The 27,754-nt window shown below is 46.1% G+C and overlaps 2 long non-coding RNA genes across 2 annotated transcripts; one reads left to right on the forward strand and one right to left on the reverse strand.

The window, feature by feature from the left end:
• Nucleotides 1–9,937: 9,937 nt before the first annotated feature.
• On the forward strand, nt 9,938–27,198 carry LOC116451652. The gene is made up of 4 exons (XR_004243267.1): nt 9,938–10,292; nt 13,993–14,131; nt 17,449–17,721; nt 24,995–27,198. It is a non-coding gene; the product is annotated as an uncharacterized LOC116451652 (long non-coding RNA).
• Nucleotides 14,485–22,865, reverse strand: LOC116451653. The gene is made up of 3 exons (XR_004243268.1): nt 22,184–22,865; nt 16,793–16,846; nt 14,485–15,357 (listed from the first exon to the last, which is right to left on the reverse strand). It is a non-coding gene; the product is annotated as an uncharacterized LOC116451653 (long non-coding RNA).
• Nucleotides 27,199–27,754: the final 556 nt, after the last annotated feature.

Below are 27,754 nucleotides of genomic sequence, written 5' to 3' on the forward strand. Positions count from 1 at the left end.
ATAAATATGATTTTTATTAATACGCATACAAAACGCATATGAAGTTTAATTGCAGGCATATTTGTTGCTTATTTTTGTCGATACTTATTACCTGTAGATGACAAAGAGACATAAAATGCACACGGTACTTCTTTCCCAGTGTATTTCACACCTGTGGTAAACGTTACGCTGGATGTTTCAATTATGCTGTTGTGGATAAGGATGCAGTATATATATTGTTTTATAAGTTATGTTTTGTGATTTTTTTTTTTTCAAAATTAAGAGCATGGGAATAAAAAAGAAAACTTAAAAAAAAACCTAAACCGAAACGAAATCTAGAAATGCCTTTAATGTTCTTTTCTGGCTGTGTTTAAGAGAGCGACTAAACAAGAAGAAAAGCAACTCTCTGCCCCCCGCCCCGTGGTGGCGTTTTGGGGAGGCCCTCCCCGCTTCCCCGGTAATTGCGCCTGCGTCCCCCTCAGCGTCCCGACAGGGAAGGAGCCCGGTTCCCTGCCCCCGCTCCCCGGGGCAGCCCCGGCAGTGGAAACCCTCCCCGGGTCTAATTTTATGGCAGACTGTTACCGCTGTTTGCCGGAGCTGGGGATCCAGCCCTCCTTGCCGCTGCACTGCTGCATCCCACCAAACCCCAACGCTCGGAGCCGTGGGTCGGGGTTTTTTTCCTCCCCAAAGAGTTAATCCCCGCACCCTGGAGCACCCCCGGTGGGTCGCAGCCCTGGCACTGCTCCTTCTCCCGCAGCCACTTGTCCCACTTCGCTAAGGTGCGTTTTTCTCTTTTTTCTCCAAATTGCCCGACATCTTGAATTTCAAAGGTTGTTCGATTTATTTTCCCTCTCCTTTAAGTTTTTGCAAGCACAAAGCCCTCTGATTCTACTACTATTTATTTACTATTTGATGACTATTTATTTACTAGTGCGATTACTATTAATATTTTACCCCAAATGCCATAACTGATATAACGAATCAATGCAATATCCGGACCAGGCGGCAGGAATAGCCATCGCCGGGGCCCTTCCCCGGCCCAAACGCGCTGTTTGCGCGGCCGCGGATGGCCCCGTTCCCGGAGGATCGCAGTTCTCTGTGCCCCGGGGGGTCCGGCGCCCGTCCCGGGGCTGGGGGGCTGCGCAAGGGTTTTGTTCCCAACGCGGGGGCTCAGCAGAGCGGATCTGAGTCTCCCCGGCTACTCCGTCCCTCACTTTAGCCAGGGGAGTGTCACCAGAGCAGCACAAGGACTGATTTTCCCCCAGTTTCCAGGTGGGAGGGGATCTGCCAGCCCTCCGCTGGGATTTTAGGTGTTCGTTTTCTCCTGTTCCTGGAGGCAGCATTGTTAGTCCTAGATCAGAGCAGCGGCGCTCACGTTTTGCCAAACCCTGCCCCAAGTTTCAGTTGTTGTCCGAGTCCTGAACCGCCCACCCCCTCCCGAAACTGTCTGCAGGAAAGAGTTGGGGACCAGGGACACAGCCTTCTGTGCTGGTGTCCCTAACCAGTGTCCCCCCGCCCTATGACTGTACCAGGGAAAGCTGTTTTGCTGCTGCTGCTGGGCGATTTGGGCATCTTGACACATTTATGGCTCAGTGAAAGGAAAATTCCAAGGAGGCATGAGCAGAAAGCAGCTCCTTCACCTTCCCTGTGAGCTTTTACGGATGCCCTGCTTCCAGCAGCCTCTCGGTCTCCCCCACAAAGGTTAGAGCTTGGATTATTTGGGGGGTTTGAAGTGTTTGAGGCACGGCTTCGGACTGCCTAGCCCAAGCACATTTTCCTTAACGATATGCCTTTGGAGATGCCCAGGTGTGTGCCCACGCTGGGGGCAGCCGAGGAGGGCTGTCATTTAATGGTTCATTAGTCCCCGAAGTCCCCACAGGAGGTGGGGAGCAGTATAAAACACCGCTCGCCACCGCCCTTCTCACTTTGGTTTTTGAACTCGCCTTGCCGGTGTCTGGCTGGTGGGTGTTTCCACACACCGGAGGCGATGGTTTTCCATCCCTCGTCCTGCACATTCCTCCTGGTGGTTTCCAACGTGCGAAGCTCAGGTTGGAATTCCTGAAGCTGCATCACTTCGATCTAGCGTGGCTCCATCCCGGTGGGACCCTGCCTTCCAGCGGGTGCTGCAGAGAGCCCGCAGACTCCTGCCTACTGATTGCAGCCTTTGTCAAGGCAAGCAGATACTTGGAGCCAGAGAAATACCGGAATCAAGTTTTCCATTTGTTCTGGGTGTGCTGGCTTACCTATTAGCATTTCCAAAGCAAAGCTGCCTGGGGAGAGCTTTGCTTGGGTTTACTTGGGAATGCTGCACGGTCCTGAGAGGTCTCAGACCAACCCAGGAGTTGCTGCACAGTGGAGGCTCTGGTTGCACCAGCCCAGATGAAGCTCACAAATACTTTATGCCTCAGACTGCGCAGTCCATTCAAGATTAAATGTCTTCTAATAAAAAGCTGTGGTCAGTTTAATTCTAAATTGCATACTTCTCTTTATCTGTGGCCTGGAACTCAGCAAACTATGCAAAGTCCCATTTAAATTAATGGGATGCTTCAGTACCGATTTTAATGGGGTTTTGTATAATAAAAATAACACTTAGAAATGCCCTAACATTTTCCTGCAATCTTGCTACAAAAGTCAGTGGAACTGGGATAATAAAAATACAGGTTTTATATGAAACCTATGAAGGGTTTGTCATTAACTTCAGTGGCACAGTTTCAGGCCTTATTATTTTAGTATACGCTTATATAAGTAAAGATTACTTTATCAATTAAACGAAAATCTGTGACTTTTCTGTTCCAGTCTGGCAACTTGTATGTGAAATATTTAGTTTGATATTATCAAAACAGCCAAAATATTCCAATTTATAAACCAGCCCATATACAAAGACTGAGAACAAACAAAAATACAAAACTACACATTGTTTTTGCTCAGAGTTTGCCCATCAAACAAAGCTGAGTTGTTACTTCTAAGAAAATACTTCATATCCTTCCTTTAATCTATCCAAGAGAACAGTTTTCTTCTCAGCCTCATAGAAAACAGTAAAAACCTCCTTCAAAGTAAAATATGTTTTAATTAACAGAGCTGCAAAATAAAATCCACAACTATGCAGCAAGCCTCCTCTGCGGCTCACCATTGTGCAAACTGCTTGGGCAAGCTGCTCTTATTAACAAGCTACAGGCTATGCTCTGTTCCAAACTGATTAAGCAGTAGGGCTGCAGGCAGATTTTCTATCAAAAATGTTTCAATGGCAGCCAGCCTGTTCTTTTGCAGAATGATGGGGTTTTTTACAGGAAAAATAATTTGTTTATCCCCAACTCCAATTTTTAATGAAGAAAGCATATGCACAAAAATTTTATTTACCAAATAACTTCCCAACAAATAAAAATTCTCATAGGAAATAAAAGAAGAAAAATGAAAGAACAAATGTACTTGATTTTTTCCCTCCTTCTTCACTCAAGAAATTTCTTGCAGAAAGCCTGGTAACAGTGTTCAGTCTCTGCTAGACATGAGCAAATTTGTTCACAAATCTTCCCAGGAGATCAGTGGAGCTCAATGAAGGCTTGTGCCCAGGGGCAAACCCCACCGATGTAAATGAGGAGCCCAGAACCAGCTCCTCCCGACACCTCTGCTGATGCAGCCCTACAATCCACGGCAGGCTGCAATTCCTCCCTGGAACAACATGTAAAACAGCACTCGCTCAGGGTTGCTAATTCAAGTCTTGCAGAACAGCTTCAGACCTCCTTCCTCCCCAAAAAACCCCAGAAAACCTATGTGTTAATATGCAAAAACCAAAAATCTGACCTAGTATGAGCAGGAACAAAGTAGTGGCTGTCCCCCAGAAGTACAAAGCAATTTATATTACAGGCTTCAAAGTGATACATGCCTGGGTATAGGAGATTAGCAGTGGGATTTTCAAAAGCCCTATGTGAGTAAGGACCAGATTTAAAAAAAAAAACCAACCAAAAACGATTCAGTGAATCAGTCCTGGTGTGAGATTTTCCTAGAAGTGAGTGAGTTAGGAACCTGGGATTTAGACACTGAGTGAGACTTTTAGAGGGATTTAGATGTCTGAAGATATAGCTAAGTATATAGTGGGATCTTTGAAAGCACCCAGTACCAGTGTCTACCAGAGGTATATGCTCTGGCTCCTTCTGAGGCTCCTCTAACTGCCTGGGTGAAGCTGTGAGAATCCAAATCCCTTCTAAAGGCTGGCTCTTGGCATTTGGGCACCCTCAAAAATTCCCATTCTCCCTCCACTCCCTTCTTTTCTTTTTTTCCCAGAAAGTCTAGAAGGAGGGTTCACTCTTTTAAGATCTAATTCAGGAAAATACTTAAGCACACGAGGAAATTACTCAGTGAGATGCTTCTAGGCATGAGGCGAAGCCCTGATCTCAGGGAGGCCAGCTGGAGACCTGTCACTGACTGCAGAGCAGTGGGGCTGTGACCCATGGGTAACCATAGCACCCTGCTCCTCACACTCTGCTATTAAAGTCAGCAAATCAAAATTGCTTAAATTTATGCAAAGTTAGGCAAGGTGCAGAAAGCATTTTGGAGAGTTGTGCTCTCACCATCCCTGTTTTAAGTCAGATCCCAAGTTTAATCTTATGGTCTCACAAAGTAAGATGCCACTCTTTAAACATTTATGGGGACAGGTTTGAAGCTTTGACAGAAAACCTGGAAAGGCAAGTGAGAAGATGGGGGCCAGCCTACTTCCCCCTCCCAGGGTCTGGGGAACACAGGCAGTAGCCTCCCCTCCCTGCTCTGCAGAAGGCAATAGCTTTGGGGAGCATCCCAGAAGTGGGTTCAGAAGTGGAGCCTGGGGCTGGAATGTCCTGCACAAGTCTCTCTCCACCCACGTGCAGACCATGAGCTAAACCTCACCAGGCAGGGGCTGGCACCTCTGCTGGTCACATTTGCAGGGGTCATAATTTGAAAAAGTCAGAAACTGCCAGTCCATGGTCCTGTCTACTTTCCTGACCTGGACCCACCCCGTTATTTGTCCTACCCACACGTACCACCAAGCTCTGACATCACAGACACCTACTCACTCCAAGGTTCCCCCCACTGTGTCTATTGACCTGTTTTGCATTTCTCCCCCATACACCTAATTCCTCACCTGTCTATCCCATACCGATACCTATCAACCACAAGTCTACCTGTAACCACTGGTTACATACATCACTCTGTTCTATATATCTTCATCTATCTGATGTCTGATCTGAAATCATAACTATGAATTTTTTATCTGCATGCACACTCTGAGCTCTCCACTATAACTTCTCTAGATGGGCACATTTCATTTGTTCATCTCTACCTTGAATCCACTCATTTAGCCAACCCTGCTCCCCCATTGCCAACAAAACCATATAACTTTAGAATACATTAACCTAACAACTCCACTTCTGACATATTTACCCAATCTTCTTTCTTATTGCTTTAACACAGTTTAGTATCAGCTAAATACAAATCTATCACATATTTCTACCCATTCCTCTAAAATGCAAGGTTAAGATTAAGTTAGAGACAGGGTTAAGGCTTATTGCTTAGAGTTAGGGTCAAGGTTTGCTAGAACTGGGTAGAGATTGGTTTAGAGTTGGGATATGGTTGGTTCAGCATTTAGGATTATGTTTGGTTTATGGCTGGGTTTGGGTGAGGCATGGTTTAGGTGTAGGACAGGACTGGTATCAGGGTCAGTGGGAGATTTCAGTTTGTGTTAGGATTAGGTAATGGATGCAGTTTTAGGTGAGTTCAGGGGTTTGGTTTAGTGCTGTGTTCAGATACTTTCGGTTTAGATTTGTCTTAGTGTTATGTTAGAATAAGCATTAAGCTAAGAGTCATGTTTGTGTCAGAATTTAGAATTAGTGTTAGTTTTAGGATTGATTTGGGAGTCACATGTCAGCCTTGATCATGTAATCTCTCTGTGCTTATTTCTTGTGCAAACAGATCTGTTCTCTTTCTGTCCATCTAATTTTCTCTCCCACACACCCCTGCAGGTGTTTATAGGTGAGTTTCGTAACACTTAATAATCCATTTTCCCCCCGTTTTCTCATTTACCTGACCTCTTAGCCTATTTTGCATACATTCAAGTCTCACACATCTAATCTATCTCACATATACTAATCACTCTCATCCTTTCTTATAAGACTAATGTATTCACCTCTTCTGCTTTTGCCTGTCATGCCCAAGACATCAATGCAACTACTGCCACGATTAACGATATTTTTTCAGTTTCTTTTATACATACTCATTAAGGTAGCGCCTGTGACTACTTACCTACCTAATTAATCTGATGCAAATTTCAATTAATCTCTCTGAATTTCCATAGCACATCCCAAACTATATATTTTCATCTCTTTCCTTGTTCCATACATATTCATTTCTCTGCTCACTCGTACCCACTCTTATGAGCTTCCTGGTACCCACTCATCTGTATGTGCACCCACATCCTTCTTCATCAATCATCCTGTCCAGGATTTACTCTTCCATTAAGCATCCCTCTAATTCATACCATCAGGCTAATTTCTCAGCACTCCCAACTCATGAATACTCCTCTGTCTCTTTATCTACCCAATACCTGGTCCAACCTGTTAGCTCGCTAATTGTTCCAAGCTTGTTTTTTTCAGCATAATCTCTTTATTCTGCATGAATTTTATATGTAATATATTTACTCCATTACTATTTTACCTCACTCCTCCTAAAGTGCTTTTTTGCTTTTTCCCAAAACTATACCCCTCTCATGTCTGTGCACTTTATCTTTTTTGTGTGCATTGACCCAATGCTTTTGCCACTCCCCTATGTCTTGCACATCACCTTTTTCACAGCTCTCTGTCTGTGTGTTTGCAGGGACTCTTGATCACCAGATACCCTCTCTATGGGTCCTACTCATCTATTATTCTATTCATGGCTCATCTGTTAATTCTCTGTTGTTCTTCTTTTATCTGTTCCTCCCTCTATCTACATTCCCCATAATCAATGCCCCATTCACCCTATCAGCTCATTTTATTGTCGTATGTTTATTCCATTCTTCCAGCTATATTTCCATCCATTTACCCAGACAACACGTATTCTGTCTGCTGTGAACTTGTCGCTCTCAATCTAATCTCTTTCTCTTTTGGCCTTTAATTTATTAATTTGTTCTCTACAGGTTTATCTAGTCAATATTTCTAGCTAATACGAGCTCATCTGATAATTCAGACAGTATATACACCCATCTCTTCATCCACCCATCCATCCAATTTCCGCTCAGCTGAACTAGCCTCAGAATATTCACAGTATTTCCAGTGGATCACCTTTTCCTTGTTACATCCATTTTCCTGTGTCAGATATGTTAGCACCACTGCTGCTCATGCCACTTGAATTTATGTAGCCAAACATATCTTTACATACCTAAACATGTCAATAAACATGTCAATAGACACAATGTTCCCTACATTCCACTGTTTTCTGCTCTATCCATACTTATCTCCTTGCTACCTATTACAGCTACAGACTTACAATACCTGCTTGCAATAGTCCACATTTCCATATTTCAATCTATCCAGATTACATTCACACCACTTAACTTCCCAGCCATCCAGCAATTACTTTACCTACCCAGTCCAGCTTTTTTCCTTCCATATTTATGTGTTCCACACCCATACAACAAACCAATACCTGATACACAGACACCTATTTGCTCATTTTAACATGGCCATCAGGCTCGGGTACACTGAAGTCCATCCCATGCACTTTTCTCTCTCAAAATTATTTCAGGCTTTCCTTCCTTCCTTCCTTCCTTCCTTCCTTCCTTCCTTCCTTCCTTCCTTCCTTCCTTCCTTCCTTCCTTCCTTCCTTCCTTCCTTCCTTCCTTCCTTCCTTCCTTCCTTCCTTCCGAATTCCTTCCTTCCTTCCGAATTCCTTCCTTCCGAATTCCGAATTCCTTCCGAATTCCTTCCTTCCTTCCTTCCTTCCTTCCTTCCTTCCTTCCTTCCTTCCTTCCTTCCTTCCTTCCTTCCTTCCTTCCTTCCTTCCTTCCTTCCTTCCTTCCTTCCTTCCTTCCTTCCTTCCTTCCTTCCTTCCTTCCTTCCTCCCTCCCTTCCTCCCTCCCTCCCTCCCTTCCTCCCTCCCTCCCTCCCTTCCTCCCTTCCTTCCTCCCTTCCTCCCTTCCTCCCTCCATAGTTCTCCCATACCTAGCTCTACATTTTAAAATATTTCTGTTTTATGGAAAATCCAGCCAGCCCCTCTTCTGTCCCCATATTTATCCCATAGGTTCCCTGTGCAGCCCATCAGCCCCCTCATTTCCAGCTCTACTACTCAGCCATCCATCCAGCTGCTGGGTAAACTTTCTGCTCACCCAGGCAGGTCTTGCTCTAACACAACACATCCCACTTCTACTCCTGACATGCATCAAGACCACTCTTACCCCTGGCTAGACCATCTAGTCCGTGTCATATGCACATGCTTTCCCTCCACCATCACATCTTCTGTATTAATATCAAATTATCCACCCTCTGCACAGACCCTGTATATGTTTATGTAATTATGCCAATTATTCTAATCCATCCATCCCCCATGTACTTGTGTATCTCTACCCATTTAATTATGTATGTTTATCTCAAATGTCCATCAGTTTACACCATAAAATCCAGCAACCAGCACATGGGGCCATTGGATCTGGGTGCCCAACACACTCTCCCTCATCAGACAAGAGGCAATTCAGTTCCACATAACTTCAGCAGTCATGCTTTGATCATTCTCGGTGACCCAGCCTTGTGTCAGACCGATGGGTACAGAGGTATGGAAAGCAAGAATGGATTAGTCTGAGTAAATGTCATGTAACCCCATATATCTCAGAGCAGAAATAACAATCAGTTGTGAACAAGTAGAATTTTGCTTCTGACATGGTGGGGAGGATCAAGGTCATTACACCAACAAAAGGAAGAAAAGTGCATGCTGGGAACAGATAATATCATCTCTGCATCGGTGAAAAGTGCGGTTTTCATGGTGTGGGATTGTGTCATCATATCTATCAGGGTAAGAGAGGTCATATCAAAGGCTCCCACCTCAGCTCTGCACTCTTTCTTACAAGTTTTGTTTCCTGTTTTCCTTTGGCACTCAGAATCTTTCCCTGACCAGGTGAATCTAAACCTGCCTGCCTGCAGTTGCAGGGGGAGTTTGTATCCAGTAAAATCAGTGTCCTCTTCTTACTCTTAGACATCTTGTTTTTTCCTGCTCAGATTCTGGGCCCTGACCTGGATTCAAACAAAAGCTTCATAGGATGAATCTGCATGGCTGAATGGGGGAAAACCTCTGAAGCCCAGAGTCTGGAAGAGTTTGGACCCAGGAATTTGAATTTTCAGGATGCTGGGCCATAGGATTTGGTTTTAAAAATTTTGCTGCTATTTTATCTATTCTCAATTACCCTCCAAAACCAAACCAGTATCATTTGCTGCCAAAAATATTTGGGATCAGTGAACCATTAGGTGGCAACGACTGACAAAGCAAGTTTGCAAGTGCATGGAGTTATGCTTCCAAGTGCCGTGGATGGAGCTGAGGACTGGGATGCCCCAGGAGGCTTTCCTGAGTCCTTGCAAGCCACACACATGGCAGGAACTGGGGGAGTGGAGGGCAGGAGTCGGGAAACCCTTGGGAAAGTGTCATAAATACCTCTCGGTATTCCCTGAGATAGCAGAGCCTGTTCATGCACTGCTGGTTGCAATCACCAGGCTCTGTGAGAAATTGTTTGTCTTGGTCTTTGCATTAGGTAAATGCCCAACCCAAATTCACTGATAACAGCAGACACCAAAAAAAAGAGAAAAAAAATAAAAACAAAGAAAAAATAACCCAGAGACAAGGTCTCCTTGGGCCCCCAATCAGCAACAAAAAGGCAGTGACCAGACAGCCATTTAGTGAACATCTCAAAGCTATCTACCGTCTGCTGGAGGGGCTTTAAAGGCATCAGATTTGTGTGTTTGGCTCAAGCCAAGTGAATTGTAGTCTAAAGCTTTTCCTTGAATTCAAGGCTGTGTTTACTGCAGTCAGGGCGAGGAGAAGGAGGCAACCCCAAAGCCCTCCCTCCTCCTCTTCCCCCACCCTGCAAGCTCCAGGCTTGAAACTTGATTTAAAAAAAAAAATACAAGATTGAATTTCAGTTTGCAGGATTAGGGAGATGACTTTTAGGGGCTGCTTGTTGGAAAAAAAGGAAAGCAAAGCAGCTGGGAGGGATTAGGCTGAGCTGGCGTCTGCACTTTCAACTGATTCAATTTTGCTCCACAAGACATTGTATCTGAGCCTTTCTGGAGACTATTCAAAGCAAATCATTTTCATTTTACCATTTGGTAAGTGATCAGAGTCTATTTTTAGTGAATTGGAAGTGTCGGGGGTTTTCTCTCTATCCTTTTCTTTTCTTTTCATTTCTTTGTTTCTTTCTTTTTTTTTCTTTCTCCACTTTCTTCCACAATTGAATATCTCCATTTGGGGTATCAAGAACAGACATGTTTGGAGGGAATGTTTACCACAGCCAGAAACCTAAATTTATTTTATGCCTCACTTCCAGAAGAAGGGGCACCAGCGAGAGAGGTTGGACCTGGCAGGGATGTCAAACCACTCTCTCAGAAAGTCTCTCAGAGCCCGGGCTCTGCATCAGTTTGGGTGTTTTTTGGGTAATTCCTTATGATTTTGGCAAATCCCAGCAGTTGCATGTGGGTCCCTGCAGCCTGCAGGGCTATTAGCAGAGGTTGGGCTGTGCCCAGGAGCTGTTGAGTGGGTTGGGGGGGGGAATGGGACACAGTCGAGGGTACAAGCTGATTTTTCTCCAGATAATCCCCACCTCCCACTCCTCCTCCAAGGTTAAACTGGCAACTCAGAGGTATTTTGCAACATCTTTGGTGGCTTGGTTGCATTTCTCATTGAAAAAAACAGAAATCAGAAAACTTTCTTGAAAATAAGAAACGGGAGAAGTCTTACCACTTGGGAAGGGGGGAACTCTTTTCCTTCCAGTTTAAATGCATTTTTACACTTTTTTTTTTTCTTAATTTCACTTTACTGCAAACAAAAGAGTTTGAAGGGTGTTCTTTCTCCTTCTTTTCTTTTCTTTTCTTTTCTTTTCTTTTCTTTTCTTTTCTTTTCTTTTCTTTTCTTTTCTTTTCTTTTCTTTTCTTTTCTTTTCTTTCTCATTCTTGGAGATGTTCCGTCTGGTACATTGCTTCACAAATTGAAACCCTTCTACAGAAAGGGGCACAGGTTGGGTGAGAGTCTCACAGCATCATCCTCTGGCCCTCCACAAACACAGCAGCTCCCTTGGACTTTGGGGACGACAAGGGCTTTTGCAAGCAATGGTTAAAAGCCCTTCTCTTGCTGGCCTTGCCACAGATTCATTGTATGCCTTTAGTGCATGTTATTTATTGTATTTGCACCTTCTCTTACATAAAATGCTTGTAGCAGAGAACAGAAAATGATAAATGGTGGGGTGTTTTCCACCTCAGACTGTATTGCAAAATATCACTTTGCTCCAGGAGCAGGAGTGCCTTCTCTGCTCCCTAACCCAGACATGGCAGATAAACAGTACAATATCAAACGCTGCATCTCCAAATCAAAAAATCTAACCTCTGGATGACAGTCTATCAGGATGAATATTTTTCCTTCTTCTGTTATATTCTCCAGGAGGTGTTTTTCCTATTAGTGATATCTATAAAGCATTTGCTTTGTGTAAAACGTTGCAGACTGCACACCAAAGCAGGTGGGTGAGTTTATTCAGTTTAGTTTGTAAAACAGGGGAAGGCACTTGATGGGCATCCCTGGCTGGTGTGGGGTGTTTTGGAGGGACATGGGCAGGAGCCCTCTTGGGACCACCAGCCCTTTGGGACACACAGGGCCACTCACGGTGAGCACTTATACTGCAAGATGCAGCTCAAAAGGATGGAGCAAAACAACAAGGAGGAAGGTAATAAAACACTCCCTCTGTGTGGGGCGGCAAACAGCGTGTGAAGCCCTAAGAGCACCAGATCCAGAAAATAGGCTGTGGGTGAAGGCTGGGATACCATCCCCTGCCATGAGAAGGACCTTCAGGAAGGTTTGGTGAGATTCCTAGGATCCGCTATTCCTTAAAAATGAGGAAAAACCCTCTTCTGCCTTGTTCTTGTTGTCCTGGGCTGAGCCTGCAGCCTGGGCGGGTGTTTGGGCCACAACAATCCCCCACCCCTCAGAGCCAGGCAGCAAGAGCTGAGAGCCATTGTAATAGCAACAATTCTTTATTCACAGGCTGGAGCAAAAACGGAATATGCAAGCAGAGGGGGAGAAGGGGGGTGGGGGGCAAAACACAACCGATCTTGTAAAAGAGACCCTTAAGAAATACCATACATGTAGGCTCTTGCACAAGCATTTTTTTTATCAGTCTGCAGCCAGAAGACGAGAATGCAATAAGTGCGTGGCACACAGGGAACTGGGGGTAGGAGGGTCTCTTCTAATAAAAAAGAATGGATCTGAACAAAGAAAAAGGTTCTGCTAAACTGATGGTGGCAGATGGCATCAGCCCCACCATGCTCCCTTTCAATTGCGGGAAAATATAGTAAAGCAATTTAATGAAAACGCTTAAATAAGCAAACAGTGCAGTTAATTGAACCCATATGCATTAGGAAGGAAATCTAAAGTATACTGATTCATTAAGTTTTATATAACTGTAAACCCCCAGAACCTAAGACAGAGTAAGAAGCCATGATGAAGTGCCAACTAGAAGGGGACCTTCTACCCAGCTTCACTTCGATCTGTTTTGTTATGACAAGAACAAGTGGTTTTAACAAGTACACCATAAATCAGGAGTGTGCACTCCAGCCTGGAGTCTTCCAGGTACCAAACTCTGCTGCAAACTCACATTCCTTTTCCTCCGGTAGACTTTTTTATTTTCCAAGACAGAAATAACTAGAACTTGGATGCTGCCATCTGCAAAGCAAATAAGCAGGGAATAGCTGGTCCTTGAGGTCTTTATCATATTTTTTATTCAAGAGAACTTGGTGTTGCATCTGGATGACGCTCCCTGAGACACTTTTGATGAAGGCTACATGTCCCTCACACCTGGCTTTGACAGGTAAAACAAACTCCTTTCTTTGGCACTGAGCATGAGCTATGACTTTTGGACAGAAGTTGGATAGACAGAAAGCTGGGAATGGAAAGGCAACTACTATACCCACAGTTTAAAAACCACCCATAAATAAAATCCTAGGGAGAAAGCATCTCTGGCATCATTGAAGCAAGTCCAAAAGTTCCCTTTGATTACAAGAGAGGCAGAACTTCAGATCAGGAGATCAGGAAGCCCCTGGGGATGCTTGGTTCAGGATTTGCCTTGTGTGTTTTGGAACTGGAGGTATCAACTCTGGTTGCTGCTTTCACTGAGCTCTCTGTGGCTCATGAAACAAGATCCATTCAGTTTTCAGAGAAATCTGGTTTACTGCAAAATAAGAGCCAGCAAGTGATGATTAATTGATCCCAAGGCACAACTGTGAGCTGGGTTTTGGATTTTTTGGTGATGCTGATTCAAAGTGTCATTGCAGTGAGCAGAATAAGATCTTCATCCTCAGTAATTTGGTTCTGAAATGAAGGTGACCTGCAGCCAAGAGAAGGGTCTCAGGGTAATTGGAAGGGCATCCAGAGCATCCAGGCTGATTCAGGAGATCATCAATAACCTGTAAAGACACTGAGGCCTTTCCCATCCATATTCACCTGCTATGTATAACTCAGCAGATGGGGGATGTAACAGGAGAAAAAACTACAAAGGCAAAAAATTGCAAAAATTAATTTTTCATTCATAAAGGTTGACAATATAGGCTAAATCATTGCACAGTGCAATTCTTGGTAGTCAGGACTTAAAAAAAATCCAACCACTTGAAAATAAGCACAAAGAAAGCAGACATCTGTAATGAACATGCAGAACATTACGGAAAAATAAATTTATTTTAAAAAAACAATAAAAAAGACACAATGGATTTCTAGGCTGGGTCTTCATAGAGACTTACAAATATAATGGTTTTCTTTGTCTCTCTATAGGAAGTGCCGTGGGGATCCCAAGACATGGGGATTGACGGGGGCATGGAGGGGCATGGGGTGATCTGACCCTGCCACCCAGAGCACTTTGGCCATGCTGCAAAATAGGTGCAGCCCCTGTCTGAAGTGAAAAGTTCTGCTGGTAGGTGACTACTGCAGCCCCTGTTTGAATTTCCTGGATGTCAGGCACAGTTAACGTCAGGGAGACAAGGGAGAGCTGAATTTTTGGCCCCAATTCAACAAGGCACTTAAGCACAAGCTTAACTGTAAGTACGTACTTAAGTCCCTCCTTATATAGCAGAACATATGTTAACACCTCGCTGAAGCCTGGGCTAAGTGCATGCTCAAAGTTAAGCGTCTGCTTAAGAGCTTTGTTGAATCAGGACTGTTGTTTACTTCCAACAATTGATGTCTCCTGGAATATTCACAGTTCTAGTTGCAAACCTCATGCATCTGTTTTCTCTTAAGATTATTAATAGAGTCATTCTTTAAAAAACACACGGCGACGCAACCCTTGACAATCTGCAATTGCTGCCTTCAGGAGAGTGGGGGACCAACAAGGCAGGAGCATTTCCATAGAGATCCCTCATTGCCCTTCATTTTCCATTTTATTCTAGGTAGTTTATGGGAAAGCAACAGTGTTACAAAAAAATGTGGAGTCACCGACAATAGAAATAATCTGAATTTAACTTGATTACAAAAAAAAAAAGTGATTCCAGTTTTAGGAACCATGGAGATTGCTGGAATATAAACTTATAAATGGCAAATTGCTAATGTAAATATGTGTCAGTATATATACATGTAAATCACATAAATATAAAATCGGCCCTATAAATTGAACAGTTATGTCAGGAAATCTTGAGCTATTGGAACATGGCTTAACTCCACCATCAGGTAGCAGAAAGGGCATTTTAGGGAAATTAAGGTAATTCACAATTTGTGTTGTTTACAGTGATTCCCATTCCCAAGGTGATGAGCCCCCAAAGAAATAACACTCCTTGTTAAAATTGACTGTGATGAGTCTGGGATGTCAGGATGCTCTCAGGAATGCCAGATAGATCGATAAGGCGCAGAGCAACATTCTGTGTCTCTACTCACCTTTTTTTAAGATTTATTTTCTTTTGCATGGTTGTTGGGCATCTCTCCTGTGCTCTGCTCCCCTTTGGGAACAAGGCTGCTCCCTCTGTTTCTCCAGGCAGGTGTCGACATCTCCACTTAGGTCCCAGGGCAGATCTGGGGACCCGCCGAGGCACCACATTGTCCCCAGAGAGGTGGGTGCCCATCCCAGCTGCAATTTTTCTGCCCATGGCTCGGGTCTGTCACCAGCCATCCTGGCCCTGCTGGGCGGTTTCCCAGCAATGCTGGAGACTTAGACCACAATAGAAGGAAATCACTAAAGCTGAATTGCTCCAAGTAAGTCCTCAGCAGGGTTTGACTGGTAAATATTTAACAAGGAGAACTCCCTATCCTCTCCTGGTACGTATTAAACTAATACATTTATTTTAACAAGGGAAACGGTTTCCCCAAGCTCCCGCTCAATTTGAGCCCTTGACTTCTACAAAAGCCTCAGTAAGGTTGGCTTCCTGGGGCTCAGTAATTCACTGGGACTAAACGAGAGATGGCTCTGAGCCATGAACTTGGAGTCTGGAGGTGACAGGACCTCCCCAAGGTTGAGGAGAGCTCGGTAGTGGGGTCTCCATTCCCACTTGCCTTCAGACAGGTCCAACACCCACCTCAGGACATCCCTGCCGCAACCAACTTCTGACCATTTCAGCCATCCTGTGGAGTGAGGTTGATCATAGCCCATCACAGTTTCCATGTGTTGGAAGCAGTTCTCATGCCAAAGTCCTCCCCACAGAAGCTTTGCAAAGCACCAGCTCCACCAGTACCCATCCCGCACTTCCTCCATCCCCAGTCCTTTCTGCTGCCTCTCCCTGCACTCAGATGGAGCCAGGTGTCATGAGCAAGGACTTGATGCTGGGAGAGTGAGCAGCTCACATTCCTTGTCCCTAGGCTGGTGATGCTGGTGACGTTTATTTCCCCTCGGCTCTGCTCTTTTCTCCATTCCATGGACCAGAGGAGGATTCTCAAGCCCCTGAGAAAAAGTGCTTTCACTACCAGTGATCCTTCAAGGTGCCCAAAGTCATTTCTCCTCAGGAAGCCCTGCTGAGCCATATCCTCATGCTTTCTGATCTGAGCAGAAACCTCATGAATGCAGCCCCACACAGAGGAGCTTGGTTCTCCACATGACCTTCCCACAGGAGCTGGGGCTCTGTTCCACTGTGGACTGTGTCCCTTTGTGCTCTGAGCAGGAAGGTAGGTGGCTGCCCAGTGAATTCTGCCTCTGCAAAACATGTCCTGAACAGCTCATGGGACATGTCACTGGTGCCAGAGCTCACCCACAGGCACCCACAAACTGCACGGCTGCTTTCCCTGCCATGGCATTGCTGCTACTGGGAGCCCCAGAGATGGTCCCATCCCCTTCAGGCAGTGGAGGCTCCTGGCCTCCCATCCCAGCTGGCAGAGCCCACTGCTGCCCTTGTGGGCTGTGGGCTGGCTCTGAGGCTACTGGACTCTCTCTCACTCCCTCACTAATCTTTTTTAGACTTTCCCTCAAGGAATCTCTGAAAGCAACTCCCAACTTTGCATCTTTGCTTCAAGCCATCCCATGACTCCAGCACTTCCACTCTGACTCATGGGTAGAGGGCAGGTTTGAACAATGGTGGCTGCTTCTGCCAAGGCAATTATGACTCCTGCCATCACAGCCCAAAAGTCTCTGGGAAACTTTTCCTGCTCAGCTTACCCTGGTTGCAGTGTGTGAGATGATGTGCAACATTCCCAGGAGAGATGCAGGCACCTGAGGGGGGGAAATGGAAGATGTGAGACCTTGATGCATTGGAAAGAGCTCCCTGGCTCCATAAACCATCTTCTGCACACTTTGGTATGTCTCCTTGTGCCTCATGGGTAGGTAGTGCTGTGAGATCCTTTCAGGTGATGCCGTGAGCATGAAAACATGCAACAAAACTTGCCGTGGCCTGAGCATCTGACCTTTTTCTCTTGCCACCATGATCTGACACGTTTACCCTTCATCACCACTAAAACCTTACCTGTGAAATGTGTCTCTAAGTATCCCTTCCCTAAGTAGTCCAGTCTGCCTTCAGTTCTTCCCAATATTTAATAAATGCCCCTCTTGAAAAGGGCTGAGGGAAGACAAGGAATGTTTGCAATGTTTACCTCACCCTCACAAGCAAACAGAAAGTCCATCCCTGATCCTATCCCCACCTGTCCCAGTCCAGCAGGCAGCAAGGTCTCTCCCACTGCCAACAATATCAGTAGGAAAATCCTTTTCACTCTGCTGTTCTGTGATGGGGATTCCAGAAAGCCTTACAGCAGCTTGGCAGTACAGTAAATAAGAAACAGATTTCCAAATGGTTTGATTTACCATCTTTTTCTTTGTAGCATCTAAGCCCAGGGGCTGAGGACCTGACTCCAGAAAGTCTCCGTTCAGATCACCAACCTGCACCCTCAGGCAGTAAACCCGACAGTGAGGCAGGACCTGGCATGGGCTCAGCCTGCCAGGGGAGTATTGCAGAGGAGAGCGTGCCACGTGGAGCAGCAGCTCATCAGGCCAACAGAAATCCACACGCATCTGTTCAGCAGCACCCAGCTCCAGTGCAAAATGGAAAGTTGGACAGAAAAGAAGCCTCTGGAACACATCCCATGCCGAGGGTGGTAAGCCATGAAACATTCACTGCAGTTGCTTCTGTGCTGGTCTGAGATGTTGTGCTGTTCCTCTCACCATTGTCTCCAGCTGCATTTTCCCCACATGCTCTTTCACACCCATGAGTATTTAAATGACAGGTCTCAAAGCTCTGGGACTGATCCTCTTCCCATGTTAGCATCAGTCCAGGATAACTTCATCATTCGGGACAAGCCCTGGTGCATGGGCATGCAAGAGGAGCACAAATTGTAGGATTCAGGTACTGATTCCTTTTATAACAGAAAATCCATTTTCAGGACTTTTCCTAATCATCTTCTAACTGGACTCTCCACTTTTTGAACTCAGGGAAGTTCCCACTGAGTTCAAACCCTTCCCTACAATATTCATTGAGATGGCTCCAGGTAACATAACTTTATATATCAGAGCATGATGCATCATATAAAATACAGCATCCATCTGAAGACTACCTCTTGTGCAGGGTGAGGCTAGACTCCACTCAGTAGCACTATTTTGGAACAAGCTCAGCCTTTCTCAAGAAAAACCTCTGTGGCATGGGGTTATCTTGCAGAATAAAGGCTGTTTTCCCTGTCCGATTCACTCAGGTGATGACTAAGCTCATGAGGCATTCCTCAGCCCATGTTATTCTCAGATCTTTCATCCAGCACCTTCTCCTAGCACAGGGAAAAACCATACTGCAACCTAATGATCACAGAGGGAAACCTCCTCTCTATCCGTGTCTCACTGTCATGTAACTACATTTCTCAGGGTCTGCAGCCTTAGAGAAATAAGTCATGACACCTCAAGGAAGTCCTCTGGAGAAGACCAGTCTCTGGTCTGCATATAAAACCTCCAAACTTTATCCTCATAAATTATTTTTTCTCTTTTGAACACAATGTTTCACACATGGCAGACCTGGTTTTTGAATACATCAGAGTCAGTTAATGAGCTCAGATTAGTCCTACCCTGGTTTCAGCCAAAGCCAAAGTGGCAGCAGTAAGAGATGGAGCCTCCAACACCAACATGCCTTTGAGCAGAGTCCTGCTGTCTGCTGTGCAAGGATGACTTGCAAAGTAGGCTGATAAAGCACGTGCTTATGAATTTTGTAATGCTGGCACTCAGATACTGTGATTCAGGGTAATCCCAGGGATCATGGAGGGAATATTTTGAGGGGAGAGCTTCAAAGCAGTGTCTAGATGCTGCAGGAACTGGTGCTGGCATGGATTTATTTCCCAACCATCATTTTCTCTACTATTTTCTTAGATACTACAGCCCCGGTCTCAGCCTCAGGTGTCAAAGCAGGGCAAAGTGGATCAGAGGCAGTCAGTGCCATGGCTAGAGGGGACAATCTCTGCTCCTTATCCATGTGTGAGCTGGACACACTTGGAGGGAGGATCTGGAATTTGTCACCCTCCAAACCAGGCTCACAAGTGCTTCTCATGCTGCCACCCCTTGTGCAGGCACTTACGAACCTGCTAGAGCCCCACAGCAGCTTCACAGCTCTGTGTGTGGAAGTGCTGCAATGTGGCAGGCACAGGCTGGAAAGCAAAAACAACGTGGACAGCTTCCATGAGCAGTCCAGTGGTGTTCAAAATCCAGCCACAGACACATGCACACAGTGTATGATCACACACCAGTATATAAGACAACAGAGTTATGGTGGGCAGTGGTTTATACTAAACAGACAAAGTCCTATTGAGTTATAGGACAAAATCAACATCACCCTGGTGAGTAACTTGGGAAGTAATTAAGAGCAGTTTTATAGGTGCCAGATCCCACTGAGCAACAGACCAGTAAAACTGTGTCTGAGTCTTCTGAGGGATGGATGTGAGGATGGAACACACAAGCCAGGCTCATGCTGCAGGTGTGACAGTGCCTGCCCACCTCCTCTGAGAGCCTGGAGAGCTCAGGGCACTTTACATGGGAGCCAACTACCCACAGTCCCACCTGTTGCACATTCGGGAATGGCTCCACCTGCTTCGGAGCTGATTCACACAAGGTACTAACCAAAACTAAAGGGTCATGCTCCCAAAAAGCTGGATGAAAAGCTTTATGAAATTAAGCTTGGAGACCATGGTGAAGGAGCAGTGCTCCCAGGGTGGGTATGCCCTGCTTCCCTATGATCTGGTCACCAAATACCTCTGGGCTGGGCATCCAGAAATGCAGGTGACCTGCAGAAGAGCTGGGTGTTTCCCCAGATCCAGGCTTTGGGTTTTAGCAGTTCAGCCTCAGCAGAATGGGCAGGAGGCTCTTTCCAAGATGCCAAAAGGAAACATAGCAGCGGGACCCACCAAGCCATTGGGTCCTCGCTCCCTGGATCCCACAGCCAGCACATGGCTAACCCAGCACCAGGGCCTTGGGAGCCAACTTGTGTTCCCAGACCGAGGCAACATTTTTATCACGCCAATTTAAACCATTAATAATTGTCTGCACAAACCCTCCCAAGCTTCCAACATTATGTAAACAGAAGTGAATTAAAATTATTTTTTTCCATCACTGTTTGAAATGTGCAATGCTTTTTCTAAACTGCCCCATGAGCAAAAGACAGAGTGGGATCTGAAACAGTTCCCTGGCCTCCAGCCAGGTCCCAGCAAGTACTTTATTTCTCACTACAAGACAGTCAGAGCAAGGGTTTAAGAGGCTTTGAACACAAACAGCGTTAGGTTAGTTAAGTCCTGCTTTGAGCAGTGGCGAGCAGTGGAGACATAAACAGATTTCATTTGAACTGGGCTTAATGTAGCTGGGTTTACAGAGTCCCAGCTGATTTCCACATACATCAGAAGTGGTGTATATTTAGGGTGGCAGCGTGGTCCCATGGGGAGGGCAGCCATCCGTGTAGGTGCCCCGGCGCCGGCGCTGACCCCCCGTGCACCTCTCAGTGATCCCCACCGCTCCTTTATCTGCGAAATGGAAAGAGCTGACCTACTTCACAGAGCAAACCTGGAATCAATTAATGTCTAGCCTGCATTTAGGAGAGGCAAAACACTATATAAACATTATGTATCATTTAGCTTCTGAGGAAAAGCCATCGCCTGACAAAAGGGGCCTCTCCTTTCTATTTCATGAAGTCCGGTTCACACTGGTGCAGCCCTCCTTGACTTTTTTGGCCTGGTCCTAATTTTCACCAGCCCAGATTGCAGGAGACTTCAACACACAAAGTACATTAATACATAGTACACATAAAGTGAGGGTGTCCTTGCTGAGAATGCCCATTCCTTATACATCTCCCCAGGACAAAGCTGGGGGCCAGCATCACACTGTGTTGGGCACCAGGAAGGCTGCTGGCTCCTCCCAAGACCAAAGACATTGTTCAGAGGGCTGCTTCTCACTGCCCTGCCTGGCCAAAAGGGTTGAGCAACATCCCAACACACCACTTCTCTGGGCAACCTGTGCCAGTGCCTCCCCACCTTTACAGGGAAGAATTTCTTCCTAATATCTAATCTAAATCTACCCTCCTTAAGCTTAAAGCCATTCCTTCTTGTCCTGTCACTTCATGCCCTTGTAAGCAGTCTCTCTCCAGCATTCTTGCAGCCCCTTTAGGCACTGAAAGGGTATCTAAGGTCTCCCTGGAGCCTTCTTTTCTCCAGGCTGAACAACCCCAGGTCTTTCAGTCCATTGTCAGGTTAGAGGATTTTACCACTCTCTACCTGGTTTTTAACACACTCTACTTGTGATGGCTGGCCTCTGCATTCATCCCAAGTTACTCACCAATGTCACTGTTGCACTCTCCTGCCATTAATATTTTACTTTCAGTTAAAAAAATACCACCAGACCCTTTTTGACAGGTGTCCCTTTGCATTGGTTGCTGTCCTGCAGTCTCCTGCCCTTGCACACCAATCCTTCAGCCTGTCTGAGCCCTTCCTATAAACACAGGAAGGCTCCGGATTGTTTTTCACACTACACAAAAGTTTTCTCTCACCATTAAAATAATGAAAACCAGGATTACCAACAGCCTATGTCCTGAGCTGAGGGTGCCAAGCAGGGTGCTGCTACTGCTACTGCTGCAAGTGCAATGCTGCTGGTGAGAGCCAGCCCTGCATTTTTGGAGACCCAGGGATAAGCAGCAGTCCTGGCTCATGGACTCAAGGTGACCCTTGTCACTCACCCAAACACAAATGCTGCAGGAATTGTCCCTGTTCAATGACAACTGTGGTGTGGCCCAAACACAGCCAGTGATGCTGATAACTCAGTCATACCCTTTGTAGAGGGATTTGCTAATTTAAATAAGCAAAGGTCCTTTAACCTTGGCATCATTAGCTCTGAAACATGCAAAAACTATTTCTAGGGATAGTGTTTGCTCCCCCTAGTTTGGCTCTGTCCTTGAAGCCAGCACAGGAGCAAACCTGCACTTCAGATAAAATTCCAAACAATACTTTTTGTGTCACCCGCAGGCCACAGAGCTGAGCTACCCCTAGTAAAACAAAATTTTAGAAGGAGGAGAAAAAATTTAAATAAAGAATTGGCAAGAAAACCCACCTGGAGACTGTGCATGCAAAGTTATGTGGGCTGTGTTCCTGGAGGAATGAACAGTGTCAGCATGGCTGGGGGAAGGTCAGGTACCCCACACCCCACTGATTTTCCATTTCACGGGCCATGTGCTGTGGAGAAGTCAGGGAAAAGCAGGTTTTCATCTCATCTCTCCACCAAAAGGGTCACATCATGAATAACAGTACCACATGTGTTTCCATCATGTTGGCAAAGTTTTAGGAAGTATCCCTCATAAAACACAAAATGATTACAAATGAGAACATGAAAAACAAATTCAGCAGGAGCTTGTGTCGGAGCTTGTGTCACTGCTTACTCCCTCACCCTTTTACAAGGAGCTCCTGTTTTCAGCTCTCAGCTGGCTTGGGGAAGGCTTTGGGGTACAAACACTACAAACAGTAATCCAGGGCTGGGATCAGAAAGGCAGATTTTGGAGAGCAATGCAGACGGGCTTTCTGGGGTTGGTGAGAGGCAGGTACAGCCTCAACAGTGGCAGGCAGAGCTCTGCAAGATTGACCCATACTGTTCTGTAGGGGTGCATCAATAATTTTGCTTAGATACTGCTCATGTCAGGGTCTCATTTATTTTACGGCTGGAAGACATAATATAGTGAAAAACAGGATATTTTCTAGAAATTCTGCCCTGTGAGGGTGGTGAGGCACTGGCACTGATTTCCCAGAGAAGCTGTACATGTCCCATCTTGGAAGTGTTCAAGGGCAGGTTGGACAGGACTTGGAGCAGCCTGGTCACATGGAAGGTGTCCCTCCCTATGGCAGCAGGGCTGAAACTAGAAGTTCTTTAAGGTGCCTTCCAGCCCAAACCATTCTGGAATCCTGTGTTCCTCTGGCAATGCTGAACTCCAACTGATTGTGCAGAATCAAAAAGAATGGTCATACAAAACTGAGGAAAACTTACCTGATGTTATACCAGCGATGCCATCAAAGGCCCGCCTTGTGGCTGACTGATGGCCAGGTCATCGAATGCACGAACCTGTTTGCACAGGAGCAGAGGAGTAGCCCTGAGCCCCCAGCATCCCTGCTGCAAGGCACACGCCCCTCTCCCCACATCACCCAGCCAAGAGAGAGCCAAACCCCCAAACGTACCTCTCCCCCAGGCACTTTCCTCCCTTCGGTCACCCCCACAGTTATTTCTTGGCCCTTGCCATAGCACAAGAACAGGAGACCGAGCTGGAGGCAAAGTGAAGCTGTGCAGGCAGTCCTGCTCTGCTAATCCCCACTGCCTGCACGACTGGAAGGGGTCAGGGTGTCTCAGCCTTCATTGTCTCTAGCACATCAGCCTCTGCCATCACAGTCACTGTGCCCAGGCCTTGGGGTGCAGCTCTGTCCTGGCACGCCTTGTGCTGCATGCAGGAACGGCTGCTGCTCACAGGTCTCCTCTTTCCTTCTCCGATTACCCCGAGCTGTGTGGGTGTGTTTGCACTAGAACTGCCAGGCGAGGCCAAGCAGGTTGTTCCAAGGTGCTAATCAGCATCAGAGCACAGGAACAAGCTGCTTTGTTCTGAGGTATCACAGCCCCTTTCCTTAGTGCGGGCTGGTTTGCCGACTCTTTTTGCTGTGCCAAGGCTGCTTGATCTTAGAAAGAGGGAGCTGGCAGGGAGAGCACTGGAGGCCTGGGCTTTAGTCCCAGCCTTGCCACAAGGTTTCCAGGAAAAGGACCTGGGCTGGGATCCATTCACAGCCCGCAGTTGCTCCAGCTCTCAATGGCAACGTTCTTCCCTCCATCAGCAGCTGCCCTCAGCGCAGGGCCAGAGCTGGCGGCTGCACTTCCACCCATTCAGCTCACAGAAAAAAGAGAAGATATTTTCTAAATTATGTTTAATCATAAAGGCTTATTTCTCAATCATTCTGGCTTATTCCAATGAAGATTTGAAGCACAGGTTTTAGGCAGAGCTCTGACAGTCACCAAAGGTCACATTCTGCCCAAAAAGAGTTTAGCTTTTCATCCTCTCGTGATCTGGTAAAGCTTTTACTTTCGTGACTTCCACGATCTCTCCCAATATGCCAGTATGCTCACAATGGTGACGTTGCAACCTGCAGGGAGAGAAAAGCATGGTAAAAAGATCCCCAAATGCTGTGCAAAATGGAAAGGGCCACATCTAAGGCACATGGAGAACTGCACCCTTAGCAAGCACTCCTCCGTCCACACAGCAGGGCAAGGAGCAGTGGAGACATCCCAAGTATTTTGAATGATGAGCCTCCTGACTCTTCAATATCTTTATTTTTTTTAATATCTTTCAAAATAATTTTCTCCCAAAAGATCAAGGGGGGCACCCAGGAGTGGCCTCACAACATGTGCCATGTGCACACAAAACATTTGCAGAAGCCTAAGTCCTGGTAAGTGATAGGAAGGAAATAACACAGAGACTCCTGACAGTAACCACAGTCACCTGGAGTTTTGGGTAAAAGGGAATTTTTTGATATCCAGGGAATCCTTTCTGGACTCCAGGCCAGACTGTGGGTTTTTTTAAACAATGGGTATCAAGCTGTGATCATAGGCTTGTAGCACATTAAGGTTAACCCAAGATATGTAAAATTCAGCAGTCTCCATTTGGGGAGTTTGTGAGAGGTTTTTCTCATTACGTGGTTTAGACTTGCTGCCTGGGGTTAGCTGCTCCCCAAACAAGATCCAGAGAAGTCCTTTGCTGAGGGAAAGCCCAGACCAGCTTGGAGTTGTGTTGTAAGAAGAAGGCAAGTCCTCCTCACCTCCCAAACTTTAAAGCAAACACATTTTCCAACCCCACTGTCCCCATAAACCTGGAATGATGTCTCACCTCTCTCCCAGGTGTGCTGAGGAGAGGAACATGTGAGCCAGACCATGAGGATGGAGCCTTGCTCAGGCCTCTGCACCCAGGGGAGACCCAGGACTCTGTGAATCCCAGGACACGCCAGGGCCAGGCACAATGAACAACGGTGAAAAACAGTGAATATTCCAGCAGGAAATTGATCATGTTTGGGATGAACCTTGATCCCACACCGATACTGATGGTGCTGGGAAATGACATTAGTCCTTCTGATGGGAGTGAAACCAGTCCATTTCCAGCATGTGCCATATGATGGTGCCTTCCTTGACTCTCAGCACTGCTCATGCTGAGAGCAGACACATTTTCCCTAGGGAAAACAGACTCAAAATATCCGTTTGTTCCAAGAAAATAATTCAGTGCCTCTAAAGGGTATCTGGTTCTGTGACTTGAAGTCTCTCTTGTAGTCACCTGCTCCACCATTACTGTTCAGTGTGTTATCCTGGAGGTCCAGGAAGAGCAAATACACGTGAATAAATGGAATGGTGAAACAAAGTCCATCTATAATTATGATATCAGAGCAGCACAAAGTCTTTTTGATGTCATCCAGCAGCTCACTGAAATCTTTAAGTGATTTTGTGCTGTGAGAAAGAACAAGCACAGGAGGAAAGCACTGTCAGCAAGAAGGAGGTGACATTGGGGCTGTCACCCTGTGGAACCCTCCATTGCCTTCACACCAGGTGCTGGCTGGAAGGGGGATTGTCTGTGGTCCCCATCCCCAATGCACTTTTGGAGAAGGCACAGGTGCCAGGCAAGGCAGGAGCCCCTGGGTGCTGATGGCATGGGGATGCTCATCCCAAGGGAGCAGCCTGGGGTTTCCCCAGTGCCCACCCAGGCAGGCAGGATCTGCAGCTCTGCAGGAACCCTCACCCCTGCCCTTGTGTGGGACCCAAACCCCTGACCCACTCAGTCTAGAACTGAACCAGTGACTTCCTGGCCCAAAGGCAAGAACACTCTCAACCAAGTCAGCCTGAACTGATTATTTTTAAATTACGTTTGCTAAAAGCAAGAATGAGCAGAAGAGTTGGGGGAAGCAGGGAGTCACATTGCTCTAATCATCTACATTTCAGTGACAGCTTTACTGCTTTTATTTCAAGTCAGCTTGGCAAAAGCCCTTTATCAAGAGCTCTCCTGCAGCATGTGTTTCAAGTCCACAGTAGGATTTTGGATGTGACACATCACTGGGCTGCGAGAGGGCAGGAAGGAGCACGACCTCCCTCGAGTGCTCACAGAAAATAAGTCCAAGCCATTCTGGACAGGGTTCTTGGCTTGACATGACCTAAAAGGGTTTCTTTTTAAACTTCCATTTGATGTTAAACAAAGCACCACAAAACTGATTAAGAGCTTTTGCCCACCTATATAATACTTTAAGCTCTGTGTGCCATTAGAATACTTTTAGCGGCACATGTGATGAGCCTACCAAGGAGGTGTAGAGGATCTACAGCCTGGATTATTATAAAAGTGGGCAAGGAAAGAAAAGAAAATTTTTCCTCTACTGGAAGCAGTTCATCCAGACCTTTCCCTGCTAAACAACATCTGACATTTGTAGACAGTGCTGTCTGCCCACAGCCCACCTGCTCTAGTGGGACGGGGTTGGTTGTTCATGTTCTGAGCACAAACTGGAGATAAAACAATATCTCCACTGCCTTCAGTGCCTGGCTGTTCCTCCCCTGCCATCCAGGATGGGTCAGGATGAGAGACAGGAGTCTGCAATCATCTCTCACCTCTAAACCTGCTAAGTTTGGTACGAATTCCTGGAGGAGCCAGCAGAGGCCTTTCCTGCCTCCCTGCACACCTCTCTGGCAGGCGCAGCCTGGGACTAGCAGGGGAGCAAAAGCCATTCAGGCCCCAAAATCAGGCGACATTTTTGCCAGGTTATGTCATGACATTGGGCAAGTTTGGGCTGGGGCACATGGTCATGAAGAAAACCAGCCACCCAGAGCTGGGGGTGACAGGGGGGCCATAAAACTCTCCCAGCAACTGCAGGCGGGCCAGTGCCTCCCATGCAGGACCATCAGCTCATTTGGGGCTGCCAAGGCTTCTTCGGCTGCTTCAGCAACTGCTGCAGAGTTCTGTGAGCTCTTATTAAGAAGGAGCTTTGTGGTTCACAGTCTGCACAAGCAGTAAACTACATTGGAATTAATCCCAAATATATTTTTAAAAAGCAGAAAAGTTGATTTTTTTTAGTTTTTCTTCTCCCCCCCCACCCCCCCCCATTTTTTTAACAGAAAAACCTGGCATTTTGAAAGTTTATTTTGAAATTGAAATAAGGCTGAGTGGGGCCTACACTGAAACAGGGATCGCAGCTAACAGAACGTCTCTGTATGGAATACAACAAGGAAATTATTTCCTCAAGGTGGAAATTTATTGCTCCAAGGTGGAAGGCGGAGTGTTTTAAAGAGGTTTTTAATTAATAAAGGGAAACGTGCCAAGAATGCGTTGCATGTTTGAGCTCTCTGCATTAAATACTGCTAACCTGTTGAGGGCTAATTTAGGCTGCAATAATAAATAACAATACACACAGAGGCATAAACAGCCTCCTGCACCTTTAGCAAAATGCATTTAGATGGCTCTATCACATTTTAAACAAATTTTAGGCAAAGAGATGTTGTCTCTTGGGATGCCAAGTAGCTCAGGGCACTTGCCTCCTCAGGTCAGGACACAAAGCCAAGTACCAAAAGTCCCTGGAGCTGGAGAACAGCAGCGTGGTAGGGCTTGGCAGGATATTTATAACATCCCTGGAA

The sequence above is a fragment of the Corvus moneduloides genome, chromosome 15, assembly GCF_009650955.1.
Source record: "Corvus moneduloides isolate bCorMon1 chromosome 15, bCorMon1.pri, whole genome shotgun sequence".
NCBI lineage: Eukaryota > Metazoa > Chordata > Aves > Passeriformes > Corvidae > Corvus > Corvus moneduloides.